Source organism: Pseudochaenichthys georgianus, chromosome 14 (assembly GCF_902827115.2).
Source record: "Pseudochaenichthys georgianus chromosome 14, fPseGeo1.2, whole genome shotgun sequence".
NCBI lineage: Eukaryota > Metazoa > Chordata > Actinopteri > Perciformes > Channichthyidae > Pseudochaenichthys > Pseudochaenichthys georgianus.
The window spans coordinates 40,140,391-40,146,477 of NC_047516.1; positions in this window are offsets into that span (position 1 = coordinate 40,140,391).

Consider the following 6,087-nt stretch of genomic DNA (forward strand, 5'->3'; position numbering starts at 1 on the left):
GCACTTCGACGGTTTCAGCTTCAGGTTAGCTCCTCGTAGCCTGGCGAACACTTCACTGAGCCGGCTTAGCATTTCGGAACCGTCCCGCCCCAGGACGATGATGTCATCGAGATACACCAAGCAGGTCTCCCACTGCAATCCCGCTAATACTCTGTCCATTAGCCTCTGGAACGTGGCCGGTGCATTGCACAGTCCAAAGGGCATGACGTTCCATTCAAATAGCCCCTTGCGAGTGCAGAAAGCTGCGGCTTTGCGGGCCCTTGGTGTCAACTCCACCTGCCAGTAGCCTGAAGTCAAGTCGAGTGTACCTGGCAGTGGACAGTGTGTCCAGAGTGTCCTGAATACGTGGCAGGGGATAGGCATCTTTAATAGTCCTTTCGTTAAGGGGTCTGTAATCCACACATAATCGCGGGCTTTGGTCTTTCTTCCTCACCATGACGATAGGTGCAGCCCAGCTGCTGTTGCTGGGACGAGCTACACCAGACTCCAGGCTCTGCTGTACCTGCAGATCTGCAGCAATCTGTTTGTCTCTGGCCATTCTGCGTGGCGGCTGCTTCACAGGCTGCCCAGGAGTAGTCTGTATGTCATGCTGCACTAAGCTGGTGCGGCCAAGGTCAGTGGGCCCGGTGGAGAACACATCACCGAACCTCCGTAGCACGTGAGCTAGCCCGGCTCTGTCCTCCTCAGACAGGTGAGCACAGCTCTCTGCATACATGTCCTGTAGATGACTGGGCACAGATATAACAGGAAAGTCATTGGGGTCTGATGTTACTGGGGACTTGGTCGGATGGAGATCCACTTCTCCCAACACCTCAGCTGGCTGAAGAACTCCGACCACCACCCCTCTCTTTAGAGTAACAGATGCAGGACCAGGATTGTAAATCTGCATGGGAATGTTGGAGGAATGCCGGGTGTGTACAACAACGCGGGCTGCCAGGACGTGCTGTCTCTCAATGAAGCCTTTAGTGGGGGTCAGCATCATATCTTTATTAACAGCAGAGCGAAGGCGGGCAGTACCAGGCACCACATACTCACACCGCGACAATACTGTTGTGCGGGATACCCGGACGAGGTGCACTTCAGGCTGTCTGCTGGGTTTTGAGCGAGGCACTCTCTCACCGAAGAGGGTGATTTCCCTGCGACCATAGTCCAAGTGAGCATGTGACTGCAGCAGAAAGGGGTGCCCCAGGATAACCTCTGTATCTTGAGCTGTGTCTGCCATAATAAAGTTCACATTGGTTACCTTGCTTCCGGCTTGAACTGGCAGGTTGACTTCCCCTCGGACAGCGATGCCCTCAGGACCGATGCCTTGTAACACTTGTACGATGGATGGCTGGATTTGAGGCCTCGATTCAACAGGAATGGCGTTGAAGTGGCGGAGGGGGAGTACATTCCTCCGAGCGCCAGAGTCGAGCAGAGCACACAGTTAATGTCCCTGTATCAGTATCCGGATCCTCATGTCATCATCAGAGCCTTTATTGCATGTGACCACCGTACCTGAGTCAGGAGCTGGAGTGCTATTAGGTGCATGCTGTTTGCGTCTTTGGGAAGAGGGGCAGTTCCTCTGTATGTGCCCCACACCAGAGCAGTTGTGGCAGATGACTTCTCTAGAGTTCATTTGTACAGGTTTAGCTCTGTTAGGCGACCACTGCTGGTTAAACCTTGGTGCTTTACTCTGGGTGCTAGCGGGCTCCGCAGCCCACTCGACAGCCACCCCGAAAGCCTCCATACGGCGGAAACATTAGCGTTTCCGTGCACCATAGCTGCCCTGGGTCTCCGCTCGGCAGCATTGCGATAACCAGACTGCATTAGCTGTGTGACGGCTCTGGCAGCTCGTCTGGTGGCGTCATACCTGTGGGCTATCTCGTAGGCTCTAGCCAAGGTGCGCAGGTTATCCTCCAGTAGTCTTTGGATCACTTCTGCATCGGCAAGGGCGTTGGTGAACATCTCCACACTGATGACGTCCTGCTCCGACTCATTACGGTCAGCTAAACCAGCTCATCCTTTCACCTCCATGGACTATAGCCACTCTATGCCAACCATCCCAAGTTACTCAGCTCATTCACAGTGTCACCATTAACACCCTGTATGCAGCAGCCTGCCACACTGCCTTGTAAAGTACAAGCTCACACATGCACGTTGGGCGCCAGAGGAGAGGGTGCTAGTACTTTTCAAATCCTATGGAAGCAGGAGGTTGTCAGCCACAGAACAAAACTATTGCACCACCAGACGGGAACTTCTGGCAGGCGTGGAGTTTGCCTGTCACTTCAGACAATACCTGCTTGGCAGACCATTCACTCTCCGTCTGATCACAGCAGCCTGTGCTGGTTAACCAGGTTAAAAGAACCAGAGGGACAGCTGGCCCGCTGGCTGGAGAAGCTGGAAGAGTATGATTTTCAGGTGGTTCATCGACCGGGGAGACACCACCAAAATGCAGACGCACTTTCCAGGAGGCCCTGCAGGGAGTCGTGCCCCTGCACAGTGCCAGAGCATGACAGCGAGCGACACCAGCATAAGGGGGTCCAGTGTGACCTGACAGACAGTACAGCTGAAGTTGATGCCATGCTCATTAAACGGTCACATTTTGGTGGAAAGGGGTTAGGAACTCACTATTTGGCTGGACTTGCTCCTTTGTCGGCATGATGAAAGGGTTAGTTGGCGCCAGTGATGGTTCCGGCGGCGTGGCTTAGCTTGCGGCTCCGGCTAGCGTTAGCCCCATGCTAGTCAGAAATGGGTTGGTGCAGTCCCCATATCCAGTATCATCCATAATTGTCTCGTCAAACATGTCCACCTTACGTCGACCAGCCTCATCAATATTCACACAGAATGGATTAGAGCTTTTCCGTGGGCTTTTTCTGTTATCTGCATCAGCTTGTCTCAGTCTGTGATTAGCATTAGCGTTAGCTCCGAACGCTGCCATTAAATCCATTCCACTCTTCTCCCCCGTAGAAAAATAAATAAATCCCGGACGAGTCCCCAATGTTACCTTTTTACTAACGGTATCTCGGCACCGAAACCGTAGTTTCGAATACTACGTGGTGGTTTCTGACTTGGCTCGTTGTCAGCCGGTAACCAGCTGCCCAGACATTTCGAGGGGAAAAAAGATGAAAACGAGGCGTTCGGGTGCCGTGGGAAGAACCTCCGTTTATTCACGTTCTTCAAGCTATATTGAAGAATTGTATTACATACATAGAGACTACTATTCTTTTTCTGACCACTTTCTCTATACTTTCGTCTCTCTCTCCATAACTCCGCACTTTGCCTTGGCCATCACATTTTTACACACACAGAGACTCCAAAATCCACAACCCCTTGCGGCTGCTACTCTAAAGGCCCTGACACAACAAGCAGTCACCAGAGGACTCGCCGACGCCGGCTGTTGCGTCGCCGTGTTTTCCTGCCTCTTGGCCATGTGTCGCATGGGAACACACCGCAAAGACTTCAGTGCGTGAGTGGCAATAACTCTCCTTACCAGCAGGTGGCGGTAGTGTGTATTAGTCATTCAAAAGAGGCAACAACCGGAAAACAGAGAAGAAGAACAGACCGTGATATAAACAAACAACAAATAGCGTGTGCGTTCCATTTTCGCTCTCGTCCATCAAAAACATGTTTCGTGCGGCACTGGAGCTAGATTTGGGTTCTGCCCCCTCTGTATTAATGTCATGTTGACAGGTTATCATCATGTAGGCGTTGATAAAAGCTCATTCTAATGTTGTGTTGTGTGTGTATGAAGGTGCGAAATAAAGTTTTGCATTGCCTATCCTGCTATTTGTGTTCTTTTAATCACAGCGATAAGAAACAATAACAATGTGCCTACATAACTGTCAGTTGCAGCCCTAGCATTAGTATTGGTTATAGTAACAGCTACAGCATTAAAATACTTGTAGGCAGATTGAGGAGGAGAATGGGAGAATGAACAGAGAAACATCCATCTGAATAATAATAACTTTATTTGTATAGCACCTTTCATACAGGGGATTGCAGCTCAAAGTGCTTTACATCAGTAAGAAATAAGACATACAATCAGTGTAAAACAAGCAGCAAGAGCAAAGCATAAAGTGGGATCAAATAATGCAGATATATATTATATATATATATATATATATATACAATTGCAAGAAAAAGTATGTGAACCCTTTGGAATTACCTGGATTTCTGCATAAGTTGGTCATAAAATGTTTTCTGATCTTCATCTAAGTCGCAACAACAGACAAACACAGTCTGCTTAAACTAATACCACACAAACAATTATATGTTTTCATGTTTTTATTGAACACAACATAGGCTAAAGACTTCTTCAAGAGCTAATTGTGGCGCGTTTCCACTGCAGGCCTCGCTCGGTTTGGTTAGGCCTTATTAGGCCCGGCTCACTTGCTGTGCTTCCATTACAGTTTAGGAACTGGGGCAGTTACTATAGTAACGCAGTGTAGGCGGAGCCGTGACGTCATCTTCAATGAGCGCCCCAGAAAACCAACACAGCCGTTAGCTCTTAGCACTCAGAGCTCACAGCTCTTCATATCTGTTCAGAAACTGTACAAAAGTTAAACGAGTACAAACCACAGACTGCCTGTGTCATGGCGAATACAGTCACTGGTTTATTTATGTCTGTAGGCCGTTGTTGTGAGTGTGGACGGTCGGAGCATATATAACGTTAGCTTAGCCAATCTCCATTTAGAAAACATGCATTTTAAAAGGGTTTTTCGCCTGCCGTCTGTCTGCAGACTTGTCAAAGCATTAATTCATGGTTTTTACTAACCGGTATCAGTGTGTTGTTACTTCGGCATCATTCTGAAACGTGTATTACAATTAAATCACGGTCAAATATGTTCATCTTGTTGTAGCTGTAGCCCCCTTGCCAGCGACTCCCTCTCTAGTTTAGCATACTCAGCCCGACTCAGCCTGGTTGTTTCTGGCCCTTGAACCACGATTTAGTCGGGCCAGAAAAAAGGTGAAAAAGTAGCCCCGGGCCAAAAGTAGGCCAAGTGGAAACGCAACCAAAAATGGGCCCCACGCGGCTCGGCACGCTTAAAGCGAGCTCCCCGCTGCAGTGGAAACGCGCCATTGGAGTCAGGAGTCAGCCAACCTGGAGTCCAACCAATGAGACGAGATTGGAGGTGTTGGTTAAAGCTGCCCTATAAACAATACACACCAGTTTTGAATTTGCTATTCTTAAGAAGCATTGCCAGATGTGAACCATGCCTCGCTCAGAAGAGCTCTCAGAAGACCTACCATTAAGAACTGTTGACTTGCATAAAGCTGGAAAGGGTTCCAGAAGTATCTCTGAAAGCCTTGATGTTCATCAGTCCACGGTAAGACACATTGTCTATAAATGGAGAAAGTTCAGCACTGTTGCTACTCTCCCTAGGAGTGGCCGTCCTGTAAAGATGACTGCAAGAGCACTGCGCAGAATGCTCAATGAGGTGAAGAAGAGTCCTAGAGTGTCAGCTAGAGACTTAAAGAAATCTCTGGCACATGCTCACATCTCTGTTGACGAATCTACGATACGTAAAACACTGAACAAGAATGGAGTTCATGGGAGGACACCACGGAGGAAGCCACTGCTGTCCAGAAACAACATTGCTGCACGTTTGAAGTTTGCAAAAGAGCACCTGGATGTTCCACAGCACGACTGGCAACATATTCTGTGGACAGATGAAACCAAAGCTGAGTTGTTTGGAAGGAACACACAACGCTATGTGTGGAGAATCAAAGGGTTCACATACTTTTTCTTGCAACTGTATATATATATATGAATCCCAACAGGCCACCTTGTTTATGGTTTGATTCAGTTTTAGTAGAATATAAAATACATGAATGATGAAATGAGCACAAAGTGCAGACATACTATAATTATATTGAGGTACTTGAGACTAGTCCTGCAACTGTATAGCTCTGCTCCACAACAGTTAGAGAATGAAGAAACCACCACGTATGAAAGGCTACATGGGAATAGAGGGGCAGAAAAACGGCTTGCACATTTACATTTCAATCTTGAACAATGAACAGTATCATCATCCTGCGCTTCGCCAGAGGCCTTCGAGTGCTGTGTGTGCTTGGCCTCTCCGAGCGGTGCCGGTGTGGTGCAGA